This window comes from Sceloporus undulatus, chromosome 1 (assembly GCF_019175285.1).
Source record: "Sceloporus undulatus isolate JIND9_A2432 ecotype Alabama chromosome 1, SceUnd_v1.1, whole genome shotgun sequence".
In the NCBI taxonomy this organism is placed as follows: domain Eukaryota; kingdom Metazoa; phylum Chordata; class Lepidosauria; order Squamata; family Phrynosomatidae; genus Sceloporus; species Sceloporus undulatus.
The window spans coordinates 333,266,862-333,287,074 of NC_056522.1; the positions used below are offsets into that span (position 1 = coordinate 333,266,862).

Here is a 20,213-nt window from a genome sequence, read left to right on the forward strand (position 1 = left end):
AGTGTTGTCACCCTTTTTCTGAATGATCAAGTGAGGCTTTTGGGGGGGCCCCATGGGACTGACCAGTCAAAAGCTGACTAAGGTCCAAAACACACTGCAGAAATAACCCAGTTTGAAAACAATTTGACTCCTCTGGCTCAATGCTAGGGAATTCTGAGAACTGTAGTTTTGTGGGACATTTAACCTTTTCTGTCAGAGTGTTCTGGTGCCACAATAAACTACAATTCCCAGTATTCCCTAGCACTAAGCTACAGCGGTAAAGCGGTCTTGAAATGGATTAGTTCTGTGGTGTGTTTTGGATCTTAGTTGTTTTGTGGGGGAGGGCAGAACTTTTCTAGGTAGATCACCTTATGCAGTCTTCACTCTGGTCTACCTGGATAACTTCAAAGAGTTCTTCCAGGTAGGACAGTTTGAGCTTCTTTCTTAGTATTCCAAAATGTCTTGTATTTCTTTTGCTGTTTTATTCTGATGTTCATTGTCACAGCTTTGAAAAGTAATTTTATTATTATGTTATTAATTATTAACCTTTATTTATAAAGCGCTGTAAATTTACATAGCGCTGTACATGCAATCTTTTTAATTGGACGGTTCCCTGCCTTCAGGATGATCAAAAGGATGAAGCCTGAAAGGCTGTCTCCTCATTTTGAGGATCCGCCTTAGGAATGAATCTGGGGGTAAATGAGGTGGTTGTACTTGCTTCAGTCTCAGGTGGCAAAGAAATCCACACAGTGGCTTACACCCATTGAATCCCTGTGGCTTGCATCCCATGATTTTCTCCAGTAGGCAAGCTAGACTGAGGATTTGATTAGACAGCATGTGGATCATTTGATGTCTGGACCTATGCCCTATGCTTGAACAAGGCCCTAAGAGCTATTAAGAGTAAAGTTATCACCATGTTTTACTCTAACATGTGTGTGTTTATTGCTCCCTTGTCTTCCACTCTCCCTTTCATGACTGGACCTGCAAATGGTAGATGAAGTTGTATTCTTCTTTCTTCTTTGGAGGATTTCATCATCTTTTCATATCCTTTCAACCTAGAATAAATATTCACATCCCTTCAATCTAGAAATAATAATAATAATAATAATAATAATAATAATAATAATAATAATAATAATAATAATTTGTATTCCGCTTTTCCTCAAAGGAATCAAAGCGGATTCCAACAGTATAAATAAAACATCAAACAATTAAAAATTATAATTTAAAAAATCCCAAACCCCAACCCTCCCTCAAAATAATAAATTTATTTAAGCAACTGAAAATCAGATTGTAAACATATAGTAGAAATAAAATTGAACAAATTAAAATTAAACAAAAGATGCAATTGTTATTAATGTTTAACAGTATTATATATTAAAAACTATAGTTTTAAAATGTATCTGTTAATATAGCTGTATTTTAAAAATCATTATAAAATACACTATTTCCTATAATAGGCAATAAACAAAGCATTGAATAATATCAGTGCTTTCTCGCTTTAGTAGTATACTTATCAAGCTATAATTACAATTAGATAAAAATTAGGGCAAAGCCTTTCAGTTTGTTAGTGCCAAACCCTCAGTTTACTGTCCTTTGATTTCTACATTCACTGAGGTGTTTGACAGAAACAGCAATGCAAACAGCAGGGTTCTGGATCTTTAAGTGGCAATAAAAAAGTCCCACAGTGTTTGCAAGTATTTGGCTAGTAGAAAAAGAATTATGAAGGTGTAATGCATCACAGGATCAGAAGAATTGCTTTGCTTGGTCATTCTGAGATCTTCCTACCCCAGCAATCTGTTTCCAACAGTCCTCAAAGAAAGGTCTCTAAATTCTTCCATAATGTCTATCCTCCCAGAAATTTGGTACTGCAACTTTTATTACCTAACTAATAATCAAGGCTGAGGGGAGCCATACAGCAGCAGGAGTCATGCAGCTACAGATGCTGCAGATCAGGGTGGATGGTTTGCATATAGTTATTACAGTGGGCCCTTGTTATCCACGGGGGTTTGGTTCTAGGACCCCTCGTGGACAACAAAATCCATGGATGCTCAAGTTGTTGCTGTTGTTGTTGTTGTTGTTGTTGTTATTATTATTCACCTCATACAAAAATTTAAAATGTAATTAGACTGTCAAAAAATTAAAACTGTTTAAATCATAAAAAGAAAATACAATCGGCCCTCCTTATAGGCGGGCTTGCCTTCCACGGTTTTGCGCTCACCTGGAAGGCAAGCCCAGGCAGAAATAATGGGGTGCATATTCACACAGCACACCCCGTGCACTGCTGTGGGAATGCACCTCATTATTTCCTATGGTGCTTCCAGAACGGATCCCCAGCATATGGGGAGGGCAAACTGTAACAAATAGATAATACAGCACATTAAGTAAAGCCTGATTTCCTTGAGCAATTAATCTTCAAAGGCATGTAAAAACAAAAAAGACTTCACACATCTGTGGACAGATAGCATGGAGGGCACCTCTTTAGGAAGTGAGCTCCAAAGATAAGGAGCATCCACAAGAAGCCCTCTTCCTGTGTTTACATCAGATGTGGCATTGAAAGTGGTGGAACAAAGAGACGTCCCACCCCCGGAAGGTCTCAAAACATATGCAGACTCATATGGGAAGATACATCCTTCAGACATAAGCTGATTAGGTCTTTATAGGTCATAACCTATGATTCTATCACACAAGCCCCAGAACAGGCCTGTCGCATTACAAAAGGGAGCAGGATGGGAACGCAAAGTGGCATAGAATGCAGTTTACCGCACAGGAGAACACCGTCACTGCTGCCGGAAGTTCCTATTCCATTCCGGATGTGTTCCCCAGGGGCTGATTTTTGGGAATGTGCCACCCCTTCCTCCTCACGCCGCTTTCAGCATATGATGCGGGCACACTGTAACACCAATTTAAAAATTTGATTAGGAGCTTGTTTATGACTACATCTTGATTATATTGCAAAATGCATACACATAGTCACATAAAACTAGTGCATCTACTGCAGATGTCAGAATAACCCACAACTGCATTGGTGCAGTGAGATGCTCCTGCCTGAAGGAGCAGCCCAACAAACTAGGGATCCTACATTCATTGCTTGTTTACCAGTCTGTCCTGACTGGGAGCTCTGCCCTGTTCTTTTTCCAACACGCCAGAATACTAAGCCAGGAACAAAACCTTGGCTTATCATTCTGGCTAGCCTTATTTCTGGTAGGCAGATCTGTTTACCTTCTGCCAGCACACAAAAATATTTTCATTTAGACATGTCTTTTGCCCATAAACTGACTTTTAAATATGTTGTAAGTAGTTTTAGCTGGTTCTTTTAATTGATTTCACTAATGTTTTACCCACTTTTTATGTTTTTGAAAATTGGCTTATCGCCAGTGGTGCTCTTCTAGAAATAAGTACAATAATCCTGTGTGTGGAAGAATTTTTTATTCAGAAAGATGGGAGGCAATTTTCATTTATCTCACTTTCACAATAGACCTCCATGCCACCTTCCATGTGGTTCTGGAGGGTCTCCCAAACCTTTTGATTTTTGGTGAATACTAAAGACTATGGGAGAGAATTAGTCAAATTAGTCTCCTTGCTTCCAGTGATTAAAGGTGTCTTTATAAACAGAAAGGTACAGTGGGATCACAAACCATTCGGCAAATGGAAGGACACAATTGATTTTTACACTCTTCTGAATTTTAAAGCATTTTTAAACAAATATTTTCTTCCATTTCATTATTTTTATATTATTGTTTTACACCACTTTGGGCCATGAGTGGTGGAAATGCAGGATACAAATAAATGTGAGATGTTTCTCAGAGGCATACATTGATTTAAACTAAATGAAACCAAATGAAATCTTGATCAAGTACCAAGCTGTTTCCACATGTCTCTTGTCCACAATTTAATGGTAACTCGAGAAATCCTGTCATCACAGGTTGTAAATCTGTTCATCTGTATACAATTGATCATCAGAAGAAATTAATTATCTAAGTAACATTTAATAGTAAAATTAAACTAGAGACACTGAAATCAGGTTTATAGTGAACACTTTTTTGACAGAGTGTGGCATGTATTCAGCAGGAAGTATGGCTGAATACTACCGATTGAACATGTATTGGAAATATATCTACTGAGTGTTCCTCAGAGGATAGATTTCCATTTTCTCTTTCACAGAATGCAGATCAATATAGTTTTAATTTCATTTATGAGGCTTTTGAAATTCACTTTTTACATCAATAAAAATAATGTAGGTGTAGGGCAATGAGTAGCTTCTGTTATATAGGCGTTGGCAATATATTGTATAGCTATTTCCATTCTTACTCTGCTTAGGATTTTAAAATTCTCTCAATTATTTAGAACATGCTAAATAATTTAATATTTTAAATTTTAATTATCTGCAGCAATAATCACTTAGTATTCCATGCAAAACTTTTGAACTCAATAGATTTCAATTCACATTCTTTTTACCTGAGTAATACTTGAAAATACATATGACCATTTAGTCTATAAACTTGTTGTTCTCATACCTGCCAATATCACCTGCACTGTATCATTTGACAACATTTTAATCTCTTAGTGCTTATTTTGAATTTTTCAGAAGAATTGAGTAAGATGTATTCTCTATTCTAATAATAGCCTTACTTGTCTATGCATCAAACCCCAAAGTGTATGCTTAACATAAATTATGCAAGTAAGGTAATTTATGATCTGCAGCAACTTGAGGCCAAGGAAAAATGCCAGATAGTTCAACACAGCAGTCTTCTATTCCCTGAACATTGGAGCCTTTGTCTAGTCCATTTTACAGAATTTGCAAGGATGAGACACACTCGTAAACTATGTGAGAGCAATTTGTTCATTTCATTTCATTTTCAGTTTATACAGCGCACAGTTCCTGGGCCTAAATATAGATCGAAATATAATTTGTTATCCATGTTATCCATACATGTTTTCCAATCCATTTGTGCGCCACAAAACTGTTTCCAGCAAATGCGTAAATTTGAAAAATCTGCAGATAGCGTAAAATACACAAAATAATATTTTAGTTAATGGGACAAAATGCTATACACACCATATTCTTAAAGCTGTACACAAAAATATGGACATTTAGACAAATGTGCACAGAAACACATATGAATTTCCATGTGAGGTGGGAGAGATACTTGCAATCCAGTGTGCAATGCCTCTTGTTGAAAGAGGCTTTGAAGTGAGGGGGAAAGGTAGCTAAGAACCACAAGTACCACTCTTTGCTAATATAGACAGTATATTGTATACAACACTGTAATAATGGTTAGCTTTAATGGTTCTGTGTAGCCTATTGCAGAAAAACAACAACCAAGTATAATATCTTAAGGATTTTTAAGTTTTTGTTGGCATAAACTTGGGCTAGAGTCCATGAAAAGTGTGTGTGTGGGGGGAGCTTATAAAAGAAAAAAAATCTTATTAATGTGCCAGAAGGATTTTTATATCCAATGCTTTTAAAAAAAACAACTACTGATGTACCTGAATGTGCACACACACTTTATCATTTGTTCTAAATAAAATGTTGTTGAGCTCAGGATATCTCTTTAATGAAGTTGCAATACAGAATTCTTCTGCATTCATACTGTCAGGTTTCCAGATCCATTCAAGGTTTAGGGGTGTGAATCTTCATAAATATTGTTCTTAGAGACCAGAATGAATAATTGTATGATTTTTCTTGTTTCTGTAAGAAAGTCATTGAAGACTATTGAAAATCTGGGATGTATGCTCAGGGTGGCCAGATGTCCTAACCACAAAAGAGGATAAGGCATTGCAAAATGTAGGACATTCAAGAAAAATATAGGAAATTTACAAAATAAAAGATAAAAACACCAATAGAAATATAAATTCCTGCTTCTTAGTCATGCTCAAAATGGAGAACATTTGGAAATTCCTCCTGGACAGAAAGCTGAAATGTATGACATGTCTTGGAAAAAGGAGGACATCTGGTAACCCTGCATATGCTGAAAACAAACGTACATTTTTTCATGTGCAACTGCATTATTTTTTCTTATTTTTTGTGCAGAAAATGCTGTTTTCTACACACTAAGCTTGTTTACTACCAAGATATTTTTCTTTCTGCTGTGTTGTTTTTGTTTTTGCAGAAAACTTGTTTTCTGTGCAAAGAAAACTGTATGCATTTTTTCCTGTGGAATAAGTCTCAATTTGTGAAGATTCTTGTCTGTCTAGGATTCTACTCATCAGTTTTTCCCAACGCTTAAGAAATAAGGTTTCCAAACATTTTTCACACATTTTAAAATATTCTTTCCTACTTTTGTAGGGTTCTAAATATCATGGGATATAACTCTTAAGCGGCAAAGGAAAGATGGATTCACTGATCAAATGTACATATGTCACATACAATTGTGCAATTAAAATTTATTTTAAAAGATTATGAGAGGGGGATTTTTGTACACAAAACACTACTGGATATCAAGTAATTCTACTTTTCTTAAAAAAAAACAAAACCAACAAAATACCACTATTATGACTACTACCCTGTCATGGGGGTGGGGGGGAAGCTAAAGTGGAAATCTTTGAGAATCTGTCACAAGCAGAGCTGAGATATTTTGCTGCCCAGTGTCTCTGCACTTTGATATGAAAGAGATTACTAAAAGCACAAAATACAATTTTCTAAGCTAGCATGGCCATGCATAGTCCCTAACATGCAATATAATACAGCAAAGCCTTCTAGGCTGCATGTCTCAGCTCTTATACTTCACTCAATTCTAATATTTAAAACATTGAACTGGGTTGTTTTTGTTTTGTGTCAGCAGTGTTAAAATCTTTGTGAGATACCAATTTCTATGTGAAATTCCACAGACATAAGATATGGCATAAAGATGAGAAATCTTGGAAATTGTTAGCATTTATTACAGTGCATTAGTAATAGTCATCATGGAATCTCACCCCTACCTCCCAGAATAGGTGGTTGAAAACATCAATCTTTTATTTTATGATGATGAATGTGCTTTGATTTAAATTATATTTAATGAAGCTTTATCTGAAAGTATGCAGACTGTACATGTGTGTATGTGTGTGTGTGTGAATAATTATGTGCAATATTTTGAAAGTGCATATACGGAACTTGCATTAGAGATGTTTTTGGTTAAGTGGAGTTTAAATTGCCTTTGGCATGTTTATGCAGGTTAGTTACAAATTCTTGACTAAACATGAAGCTCTTCTTTATTGTGGATACCAACATCAGATTTTAATCATATTTTGTATCCATAGGGTTTTAGGTTTCCAACAGGCCACCTGTCTTAGACATTAAAAAAAAATCACAGGACAGATGGGAAGGTGAAAGAACTTGTCCTTGGATAAAGAAATTCTTACACTGCATGAACAGTCACAGACAAGGCTATCCAATATATCAAACACATATACCCTATTTCTCCTGCATTGCTCTATCATGATTGCAATTTTCCCTTCAGTAGCATAAATATGAAATTCATTTATCTATTTTTTGAGAGAATAATTTGCAAAATCTGTCTCCTGCTTATGTGATCCATGCATCTGATGGAAAACACTGTCCAAACTGTATTTCAGAAACTACAGTCTGTGCATAATGTATACATAACAAACCACCTACTGGTCCTGGACTGTTCATTAATGACATGAAAGTCTGACCATCCATTTGTGCAGACCTCTGACACCTATCTGATAGGTGCAATATATTTTATTATGAAAAATGTACAAGTACTAAAACGAGTATTTGACAAAAGCATATTAAATTAGTTTGGAAAGCTGATGTAGAATAGCAATGTCTATTGCTATATGTTGAAGTTTCCTTTGAAATGCATATCGGTATGCCTTTAGAGCAAATCTCCAGGGAACTAAAGAACTGGCAGAACACCACAACTAGTTTATTCCAGTCACTTGTTAACCAAACAAGATGACAAACACACCAGGCTCCAGTCTCAGCTCATATAATTCAAGCTATATTGTGCCAAATTCAGAGGATGCATCTACTTACCCTATGCATCTGCTTACATTCTTCTGATTTTCAAGGGTTTGGTTTCTCTCAATCCTGCCATCCTCCTACGAACATTTGACAGAAGCATCTGGAACTCCCTTTCTAGACAGGCTAGGCTTTTTACTTCAGCACATCTATTTCCTTCATTTTGTTGTTAGCTGCCCTCAAGTCAGTTCTGATTCATGGTGACCGCATGGATGGAACATCTCCAAGAATCCCTATCCTCCACTGCTCTGCCCACATCCTGCAAGCCTTTGCCTATAACCCCCCTGATTGAGTCTATCTGGTCACTGGATGGTCACTGGATGTTCCAGGACTAGCCATATAACACCTATATTGCAAGATCTACATTGGCTGCCTATTCGCTTCTGGGCACAATACAAGGTGTTGATTATGACCTATAAAGCCCTAATGGCTTGGGCCCAGGGTACTTGGAGGACTGCCTCTCCCCATACAGTCCGCTCTGCACTCTCAGATTGGGCGGAAAACATCTATTAAGAGTTCCTAAGGCAAGGTTTGTGTCTTCTTCACAAAGAGCATTTTCCATCGTGGCCCCCCCAGACCTGGAACTCTTTGCCCGACGAGCTCCACTCAGCAACCTCCCTAGATCTCTTTAGGAAAAATCTGAAGACCTTTCTTTTCCATCAAGCCTTCCCTCATATGCCTTGATGTTATCCTTTCTCTCCCTTGTGCATATTGTTTGATCCAGCTAATTTGTTGTATGGTTTTAAATCGGTTTTTAGATTATGAATGATTGTATGAAATGTTTTAGGATACTTTGTATTGTTTTTTAAATTGGTATCGTGGGTTTTGTATTATTGGGTTATGGGTTGATGTATTGTAGTGTTTTTTGATGGTGATTTTTGTAAACCGCTGTGATCTGCAAGGAATAGCGGTATAGAAATAAAATTTCATTCATTCATTCATTCATCTGGTTTGAGGTTTTCCTCTCTTTCTTCTACCCTCTACCTTTCCCTAGCATTATTGTTTTTACTAGTGATCCATGCCTTCTCATTATGTGGCCAAAGTATGATAGTCTCAACTTGATCTTGGCTTCCAAGGAGATCCCTGGTCTGATTTGTTCAGGAACCCATTTGTCTTCTTGGCTGTCCATGGTATGCTAAGTACTCTTCTCCAGCACCACGTTTCAAATGAGTTTAAATTTTCTTTCTGTCTGCTTCCTTCACTATCCAGCTCTCACATCTGTACATAGTAATTGGAAATACAATGGCCTGAACGATTCTGACTTTGGTGCTCAGTTGTATGTCTTTTCTCTTCAGTATCTTTTCCAGTTCTTTCATAGCTGCCCTTCCCATTCCTAGTCTTCTTATTTCTTGACTGCAATATTTGATCCTAGATATGGGAATTATTTATTTCAATTTCCTCATTGTTTAGATTGAATTTGTGTATTTCTTCTGTGGTCATTACTTTTATTTTCTTTATGTTCAGCATCAGATCTGCCTTTGCACTTTCATCTTTGACTTTCCTTATTAACTGTCCCAATTCCTGAATGTCTTCTGCTAATATTATGGTGTCGTCTGCATATCTTAGGTTGTTAATCTTGCTTCCTCCTATCTTCTCTCCTCCTTTTTCTGATTCTAATTCTGCTTTTCTTATGATGTTTTCAGCATACAAGTTAAACAAGTAAGGTGATAGGCCTTGCCTGACCTCTTTGCCTATTGGGAACCACTCTGGTACAGATTCCTCATCAGGACTATCAGATATAGCGGCACTCTCATGTCTTAGAGTGCATTCCATAGCTTTTAATGATCTATACAATCAAATGTTTTGCTGTAGTCCATAAAACATATGCTGATTCTTTTTTTGGAATTCTTTGGTGCACTCCATTAGCCATCACATATTTGCAATGTGCTCCCTGGTGCCCCTTCCTTTTCTGAATTCTGCTTGCACCTCTGGAATTTCTCTTTCCATGTATGGTTGGAGTCTATGCTGCAGAACTTTGAGCATTATTTTGCTTGCATGTGAGATTAGTGCTACAGTCTTATAGTTGCTGCAGTCTTTAGTATCTCCTTTTTTGTGGATTAGTATGTATATTGAGCATTTCCAGTCTGTTGGCCACCACTTTGTTTTCCATATTTGTGGTATATTGCAGTTAGTACTAAAGTTGCATCTGTCTGTAGGCACTGTATCAGTTCAACTGGCATATCATCTGTTCCTGGTGATTTATTTTTTCCCATTTCCTTTATGGCAGATTCCATTTCACTTCTTAGAATTTAGGGTTCGTCTTCATATGACTTCTCATTCCAAATATCATTCATTCCCTCATTTCTTTAGTATAACTCTTCTGTGTATTGCCTCTGGCATCTTTTTATTTTTTCTAATTCCTGTATAATGTTTTTTTCCTCCATAGAGCATCCCAGCCCTCAGTTTGAACTTGGCTTCAATTTCTCTGATTTTTAATAGAGGTCTCTCATTCTTCACTTTTTGTTGTTTTCTTCTGTTTCTCTGCATTTCTCCTTATTCCTGCATGTCAGACTTTGGACAGTTGTGTTCATTCTTCTGGCTTTGTTCCTATCTCCCTCCAAAAAAGCTTTTGCTTTTCTTCTTTCTTTTATTGCATGAAGTGTTTCATCTGTCATCCATTGTTTCTTATCTTTCTTTTTGGCCACTATTAGTGTTTTCTTGCATTCATCCTTAATTATGTCATTGAATTCTGTCCACAGTTCTTCAGATTCCTGGTCGATTATACTCAATAGTTCAACTCTGTTTCTTACATTGCTCGTGAGTCCATTTGAAAAGTTATTCAGGTCATATTTTGGTATAATGGTGGTTTTTGCTTTCTTCTTCAGCTTAATTCTGATTTTTGTTATGAGAAGTTTGCGATTTATGTCACAGTCAGCTCCTGGTCTGGTTTTGGCCACAAGGCTAGAGCTTCTCCATCTTCTACTTCCAATTATGTAGCCTATCTGGTTTTTGTTGTTACCATCTGTTGATGTCCAGGTTTATAGTCTCCTATCTGGTTTGATGAAGCAGATATTTGTAATGAATGGGTGTGGCCTCACAGAATTCTATCAGATGCTCCCCTGCTTTGTTTCTTGTTCCTAATCCAAATCTTTCTACTATTTTTTCTTCTTCTTTGTTGCCAACTTTGGCATTCAAGTCTCCAATGATTAGTTTGCAATCTTGTGATCGTATGTTGTCAATTTTTTTCCTGGATTGCATCATAGAATCTCCCAGTTTCATCTTCATCTGCATCTGTGGTTGGTGCATATACCTGGATTATTGTGAATTTTATAGGTTTACCCTGAAGCTTTATTGATAATATACGGTCTGACTTTAAGTTGTATCCTTTGAGTGCTCTAGCTTTATCTTTCCTTAGTATGAAAGCCACCCTATTTCTTCTTCTTTTTTATTTCCTGAATAGATTACTGTATTGTTGTCTGAGTCAAAGTGACCCATTTCCTTCACTAGGCTCTTGGAAATAAATTGTTTTATAGGAAAAAAGAAGTTTTGTGGCTTTTTAAAGAACAATAATTCCCAAATCTTCCAGCCAGTGTCCATTGTGACTAAGAGATTTTGTCAATTTTGGTTTTAAAAAGACTTTTTTTCTACCCCCTTTGTTTTCCAAACCTTGAAGTGACAAGACTTGACAAAGTAAATAATAACACTTGCTTGCCATAAGACAGAAATTACTTGGAGGCACACAACAACAATAAAATGATTTTTAGTTCTTTGTAAAGATTCTGCTGCGGGACTTCCACTTAGGGTTGCAAAGAATGTTCACTCTTTTTTTTTTTATTGGAGCTTGATTAGGAAAGAGGTTGTCTCAGCATGATGAGACATCTCATTAAAAACTTGTTAACTGCTATAAGATTTTACATCCTCAAGTGACAGTAAAAAGACCAAGTTTTTTTTTTTAAAAAAATAGGGGGTTTTCCCTCCAGATGTACACAAAATACTATATTTCCTGTGCAAAGTTATTGTTTGTATAACCAATATTTTTGCAAACTTGTCCTGAAATACGAAAAATTATTGAAAACTACAAAAACTCTGTTATAATTACCAAGCAATGACAAAACTTTTGAAATTTTTCTAACATGCAAGAAAGAAACAAAGATGTACATCCCTAAATGCATTCGGAGTAGAGCAGGACAGTTTTGGCCTGCTGTCCAAATGGATTCCCAAATTCTGTCTTTTCACCTAGATGCATGATAAATATGAGCTCAGGAAGGAGAATTCAAAAACATAGTCATGTTGGTCTGAATCAGTATGCAAAGAGATCTTGCAGTGCCTTTGAGACTAACTAAGGGGCTGAATGCATGGTCTAAAGCCTGTGTTCCTCCTGGCCTGGCATCATCCATATGGACAGTACAGATCAATAGTTCCAGTCTGGAATTGGCCAGTCTGAATGCTGATCAGTCCCAAAGTCCTTTAACATGGTCTGACTGTTTGCAGTGGAGTTTCCTGGAAACTCTGCCACAACAGCTGGCAGATCACATTACCTGCCACCACTGTTGTATCTGCTCTGAAAACACCCACCACGGCTTGTGATATTGAAGGGGGTGCTGTAACAAGATGCCCCATTTCCACCTTGATGGGCTATGACAGGGACTTTCAGAATGGATGTGATGGCATGGTAGGTAAGGGGTGCATGGTGGCAGCTCCACAGCACAGCAGTAAGTCACCTTGTGAGCACTCTTGATGCTGCACTGGCCGAGGGATGGAACCATGTGGGAACCATGGGCAGGATACCATAGGGCTGACCTTTGGTATTCTGCTTGTCTGTATAGGCCCTGGGAGAAATAATGTGGTAGCATAATCTTTCGTACATTCAAGTCTACTTCATCAGATATTCTCCCTTTCCTTCTTTTAAACCTTGTTTTTTAAAATCAGGTACAAAACAGAGTGAACATTTTTACATTCCTAAGTAGAAGTTCCACAGCAGAATCATTTCAGACAACTAAAAATAATCTGAAGTTTATTTATCAGAGCATCTGATGAAGTATTTTTAAATCTATGAAAGCTTAAGCTACCAACTTCTTTCTCTCAGTTAGTCTCAAAAGTGCTGTAAGATCCATGAGCTCAGGAGATAAGGCTTTCTTCATCACTAGAACAGCATGTTTTGGTTCTGTTAGTTTTGGTCAAATTCTGGCACTGAATTGGTAATTATAGTTTTAAAAAATTGAAAATTGAATTTCCATTTCAGAATAAGAAAAGAAAATTTCCATAGCGAGTTCATCAAAGACTTAACAGTTTTATTTTTTAATGTTGCAAGAAGTAAAATATTGTTTGAATGTATTGAGTTCAGGTTCTACTTGGGTGCATGTTCACAACAGAGCCAGCTACTCATCTAATTATAGTCCTGTCTGGTCTTAAGAAATCATCAAATTAAAGGGAAATGTTGTACATGTAGTTGTCATCTTCAGCATCTTCCTGCCTCCTGTGTGTGTTTTTCTGGGGGTTTGAGATGAGAGTATATTGCAAGGAAAGAGTAAGATTTCTTGCCTTGCTACGACCTTAATAAATATGTTTGTTAAAAAATAGGTGGAAAGACAAGCATGGCTAATATTGAAGGACAGTATGCTTGTGCCTGATACATTAGAGCAATTGTTCAAGAATAATTCATCTATGCAAAGATTACCTCTGCAAGGCTGCCAAGGTCAGTGAGACTTTGGATTATCTGCTGCATAAATGCTATTTGTGTTTTTAAAGAGGTAGCTTCCACTTGCCCATGCACCTCATTTAGAGCATTTAGAGCTTTTAGGTATGTGTATGTATGCATGAATTTAAATATATTTATAATGCATTTCTATATTTTCCCTTCCTCATTAGTATTGTTTGATACTGTATTTTCAAAAAGCATGAATTTAAATCTAGCTATAATCTGATTAAAGTCGCCTTATTTCCCCTCATATACTCTTTCCCATCCCTATTGTTAATTGAAGAAAAGGCCTGGTACTATAAATCACAAATGAAAATATAAACAGAAGATAGAATTAATTCTCCATACATAACTTCTCTTTCTCTCTAATATATTTATATTTCATACTCTCTCACACACACATTTATAGTGAATACAAGAATACCAGAAAAACAAAAATCTATGTAATGTGATAATTAGAATGTTTAACCTTTAAGAGAAGAACAGACAATGCAATACAATAAAATGGAAAACAGTAACAAGCTGAGAAAACTGTGTCCAGTTAATCCAAATCTAAATAATGAATTGACCAGAAAGGCTTTTGGCCCATTAAAGCGGACTAGAAAATTGCTTTGGATTGGGCTGTAAGTAGAAGAATACATTTGCCTATGTATATGCATGGAGAAGAGAAGACAAAGAGTTGTACTTAAGCAGTCAGCTTGTGTTTGATCTCTAGAACACAGAAAATATGTGAAAAATAATATTAATCACCAAAAAAATAGAAAAGGCTCTAGAAGGAATGCAGAAAGAAAGAGCATTTAAGTTTTCCAAGCTTCCAGGGCATTGATTCAAATAGTTCCAAATTGCTGACAGAAACTGCTACCTAAGAAACTGAACAAGAAGAGTCCATAGATACAGCAGGAGGTAGAAGCATATGAAGGTAGCATTATCAGGGCAGTGAAAGTCCTTTTGACTATCAAAGATGAAAACAAACAAAAGAATGTCCCTTAGCAATGAACCATGCTTTCTTTTCATTAAAGTTACTTCCATAAAACATAAGTCCTATGTCAGGTGCCAGTTTGCACCAGCCAACCTTTTGGCATTAAAGGAGAGGTGTGTAAATTTTTAGTCCATTTCCTTTCAGCCTTCATTGCTACTAGCTGTAGCTTTATTTGTGATGCCAGAAAAACATGTTCTTAATATTGACGTTCTATAATGTGAAAGATGCCATATCTCTATTAATTGTAATTATGTGTAGTTTTTGACTTAGATTTGATAAATAGCTTGGTAATGATCTTGTTGCTGCTGTTGTTTGTATAGAGCTATTTAGCATTGTGAAACAAAAGGATTCCTATCTGCTGGATTTACAAACAATATGTTTTTCAGAATTCCAGCATCTATCAGCAAAATGAAAAGTTCGGACATTCTGTACATCTCAGGTGACATAGGTAGGGCCTTTGTATCATGTGCAGGCAGTGCTTACCAATGATGAGGGACAGTCCTTTGTGCTAAACTCACAATTTGACAATCTCATTATTACTAACTTATGTTCATTGTTCTGAAAGTGAGTAGAGAGTTATACATTTGTGAATCTTTGGGTGAAGAGGAAGTCATTCTTTAGACTGTGGAGAAGTCCAGGGTCATATGTTGCAGACTGACTCCAAAACTTTTGCATGAGTTTATTTCCAGTACCATCCCCATTGCTTCCATTTTCCTGGGGCTTGTACTATTACTACTATTGAAGTTAAACATGCACCCTAAGAACATACAGGAGGCTTTAAAAGTTTTGTTATATTTTAATATTTTGTTGTTTTTATTGGTGTGGTTATTTTGTGACTGTAGACCAGCCTTTAATAAGTTTGAATCCCTGTTTTTTGTTTACCCTGGATAGTTTATTCAGTGTTGTATTATCGTTGTTTACATGGATCAGGATAGTAACTGAGTTACAAACATTATCACTAGGAGAGGCACAAACCATTGAAACAGTTACCATTGACAAAGACGGAGGAGGGCCCCATGACCCTGGCATAAACTCCAGAAAACATCTCAGCTCATCATACACTTTTAAAAAAGCTTGTAGAATTAGTTTGGTTGGAAAACCTCTACGCTGTTCATTTATTATTTAATCATATTTTATTTTGTACAGACAAGCTATCTGGCCTGGTGTGCGGTTTCACACAGCCAATTACCTGAAGGTGTTTAGTTCATTTATTATTTAAAGCACAAATCTTGTACAGGTTGTCCATTGATGACCCTGTGAGGAGTCTATAGTAAATGCCTTTCATCACTGTTGCCTGACTCTTTCACATAGACCGCCTGCTGAGCTAAGCAGGCCAGAACAAGTGCTGGATTTGTGAGATATTATGGATATATAAGCAGTTAAACTGGCTGTGTACATAGCAGAAATTGCAGTGTTAGAAAGACATGGAAGTATGCTGTTTAGACCAATTAGTCCCTATTCTTTCAATAATTTTCCAAATTGTATCTTATACTGTATTCCATAAAAATGTTTAAACAACACTTTACTTAAAGATACTTACAGGTTTTCAGTTGTTTATTGGAGCTGTTAGAAAATGATTTGGAGGTTGTTCCTTCAGTTCATAAAATCTATACTGATATGTAGGGATTTTATCCAGTGAGGTGCTTTCTGGATAACTTGGAAACAGGCTTGCTTAAGTAATGTGGAACTGATGAGTTTATATGCCATTAGCAGTGTCTACCCCACACTGCAAGTGCCAAGTATTTAACTGGGGACTGGTACTAATTTCAGAGCTAATACTGAGCTGTTCCACCTCAGTGCTTTCAGCAGGTGGCTGAAACTGACAGTGTAAAGGGGAAAAAGTGAGGGAAAATTACCATTGTAGTATAGAATTTCTGTGATTGAATTGACTGATTATACTGTCAAAGGGACATTGGGAGACTAGGAATGCTTATGAGAAGGGGAAAGAAATGACAGAATTGTGTGTAAAAAGCTCCTCTGTACAGCCAAATATTTCAAAAGGAAGATAAGGGTAGATGGTAAAGATGGTAAAGATTTTGAAATTTAGCACTTGTGAAAACTCCATTTCCTTGATTTCTGTTTTGTATGGTTTATATTTTGGTGCCCTTTGTGCTCTTATCTTCCTGCAATTAACATTTTAATCGCTCCTTGTTGTGCTGAAAATACTGCAAATCCTTCTCCTGTCCATTTATTCCTATACATAAAAGGCATGTGATACACCAATAAGAGCAAGATTATTGATATGATATTTTCTCAATAACAGGAAGGTGGAGGTGAAAGAGATTTTAAAACAATTAAATGGATTGGGGTTTTTTAATGGTAGCTGTGGCTAATAAAGAAGAGTTTCCCATGGTAATAAAATTTCAATAGTGTACCGATGGTGTTAGAATATAAAAATAAAATTAAACAATATGCTTTCTTTTTACCTGCTCCCAGCCAATCCTTTGTTTTATTAAAATCATAAGGAAAGCCATAGTTTTTTGTGGGTTTTTCAGGCTATGTGGCCATGTTCTAGAAGAGTTTATTCCTGATATTTCACCAGCATTTGTGGCGACAGATGCTGGTGAAACATCAGGAATAAACTCTTGTACAACATGGCCACATAGCCCAAAAAACCCATAAAAAACTATGGATGCCATCCATGAAAGCCTTCAACTTCACTTAAGGAAATCATCAGGATCAATCCAGGCGATGCCAAATGAATTCTTCTACGTAGTTTAAATAAAGATTGGTAGACAATTCCATTGGATTTACAATCACCCTGGCATTTAATAAAGTGAACCAATACTGTAAAACTGTTTTTCTGCTGCAGACAGTTCATAGATAGTAAACTATCTAGGGTACACCAAGAAGTGGGACTCAAGTTTGTTGAGAGCTGGTCTACAGTTGACAGCCAGAGGTCAGTCTCAATAAAAATGCTTTTGCCTGCCAATGGAAAAACATTTTTGCCTGGCAAAGAGGGGCAAATCTAGCTTCCCGGGGGAAGAAAATCCACATCCTGAGAGCAGCCACTGAAAAGGCCTTCTCCCATATCCTTCTCCCATATAGGACCAAGACAAAACCCTCTTTTTGAAGGGTCTTAAAACTCTGGCAGAATCCTGTAGGGAATTACAATAAGTATATCTCTTTTAGGGAGATATGGACTGATAGTATGGACTCAAGCTATAAAGGACTTTATATGTTCTAATCATCACAGTGACCTATGTCTGGAAATAAACTTGTAGCAAGTGGTATTTGCACAAAGGGAGTTAATATGTTTCTTGAAACTAGTCTCAGTCAACATTCTGGCATTTTAAACCCACTGATTACTCTAAACTGATTCAAAGGACAGCCCTACACAGAGTACACAATCCAAATTAAATTCCACCCCATATATATGTATACAGGTTCAATATTCCTTATCTGAAATGTTTGGGGCCAGAAATGTTTTGGGTTTTAAAATATTTGCATAGACATACAGAGATATCTTGGTGATGGGACCCATGTCTATAGCTGAAATTCATGTATGTTTCATATATACCTTTTACACATAGCCTGAAAGTAATGTTATAGATATTCTAATTAATTTTGTTTATGAAACTAAGTTTGTATACACTGAACCATCAGAAATAAAAAGTGCTTCTATCTCAACCACCCTTGTGGACAATTGTTGATTTTGGAAGATTTCAGAATTCCAGATAAAGGATACTCAACCTTTATATGGAATGTTGTGTATCAGCCAGAAATGCCATATTGCTCATTCTTCCATACTTGCATTCAGTTTGTAGTTAACAGTTTTCTGTCCATGAATATAAAATCTCTTAACACTTACCTAGGCCATGTAGTTCACACTGAATTCCCTGGAAGAAAGAAAGGATATAGGATACTAAACTGCTCTGTGTTTAGCTTTAACATGTGTATCTATTCATTGTTTTTGAGGCTGTCCAGACCCCTCCTAAGGGGCGGCCTGCAGCCACATCCAGCTGCTCTGGATCGGGGCTGCAGCAACTGCACACTGCAGCCCCAATCTGGCCTTTCCAAGGTGCAAAAAGGAGTCGCAAGAAGTGGCTCTTTTTTGCGCCCTGGAAAGGATGTGATAGACGTGGTGTTGTAGCTTTGAGGTGCTCCTTTGGCACTGCATCATGTGTACAAAGCACCAGAGGAGCGCCGTGATGCCGTGCGCCATGTGAAGCCATGCCTGGCATTACACCGCCCAACTCCACCCCCAGACCAGCCTTAATGGTTGGTGTGCACAGCCCCTTTGTGTACCTTCAAGACCTTTCTGACTTATGGTGACCCTAAGACAAACCTATCATGGTGTTTTCTTGTTCTTAGGCTTTTGCCTTCCAGGAGAGTCTGGCTTGCCCAGGTTTATCCAGTGGGTTTCCATAGCTGCATGGGAATTCAAACCCACTGCACTACATACATTTCTTAAGCTAAGTAATGATCCAGAGACTATAAGGATATTATGTGCCCCTATCATATACATCGGGGTGGGTGGCTTTTTAAGGCCCTCTAGTAGCACAACCCTTCCCACTGATCTTCCAAAAACCACAAAATGAAATAAAAATTTACTACAGAAGGTCATTTTCATACTGTAGCTTACTTTTGGATTTGAACCCTCATAATAATAATAATAATAATAATAATAATAATAATAATAATAATAATAATAATATTAATTATAATAATAATTATTATTATTATCCTGCTTCTCCAAACAATCGAAGCGGCTTACACTAAAAATCCATAAAATACAATAACAGCATGTTTCATTATATCCCTAACCCTCCCATCCACAATAAAATACAATTAAATTATTGGACAGTTATTAAAACAATTATTAAAAACAGAGGAGGGGCAGTTAGGGCAATTGTCAAATGAACAAATGCAAGGTTACTGGGAGTTATTCTTAATCTGGAAAGGTCTTCCAGAAGAGATATGTCTTGATTTCCTTTTTGAAGCAATCAAGACTAGTAATACAGCAAATCTCTTCCAGCAGGCTATTTCATAATTCGGGAGCGGCTGAAGAGAAGGTCCTCTGGGCCCAAAATAGGTTGAAGAGGCACTTCATTTAGGGCAAAGCATGAATAAATTATCCCTCACCTCCTAGGGGGTTGGGGCCCTTTATTGAATTAAAAATCAGGAGTTGAGGCCATACTTTACCTATCCATGCTATATGTGCACCTTGAAAATTAGGGCAGACTGCATTACTCACACCCTTTAATGACAGTTCCACCTACAGTCATGCATTTTAGTATCTCCTGCTTTGCAAATGTGAGAACACAGACATAATGGTTTTATATATGTATGTGTGAAGATGAATATTGTTTTGTTTGTAGAGTCATCTTAAAAATCCTTAACAACCAAGGCCCTGTGCAGACTGACATTTTGGGCTGGCCTGGGGACGTCCACATGATGCAGCACCATGGCTATTGTGCCCTTTCCAGGACGCAAAAATAAGCAAAATCACTAACTGATTTGGAAGCCTAAATATAATTAAGAAAACCAGCTGACATGCTGAGGGAAGTGTGAGCCTATCTAGATTCAGATCATGGCTTGGTCTCACCTTCTTGAGTCTGCTATCCAGTCAGATCATTCTCTCATATATCTACTATCATTTTTCTATCAGTACTCTAGGCATTTCCCAGCTTGATAAAGAAGCAGGT

The 20,213-nt window shown here is 37.0% G+C and overlaps 1 protein-coding gene and 1 long non-coding RNA gene across 3 annotated transcripts in view; one reads left to right on the plus strand and one right to left on the minus strand.

The window, feature by feature from the left end:
- LOC121935783 overlaps positions 1 to 2,864 on the minus strand; it is a 3,731-nt gene extending 867 nt beyond the window's left edge. The window contains exons 1-2 of the long non-coding RNA XR_006104850.1: positions 2,743 to 2,864; positions 961 to 1,034 (exon numbers count right to left, since the gene is read on the minus strand). This is a non-coding gene — a long non-coding RNA (uncharacterized LOC121935783). The remainder of the gene's footprint in view (positions 1 to 960; positions 1,035 to 2,742) is intronic.
- Positions 1 to 20,213, plus strand: part of NPAS3 (neuronal PAS domain protein 3) — a 952,772-nt gene that overhangs the window by 231,513 nt on the left and 701,046 nt on the right. The window lies entirely within an intron of this gene.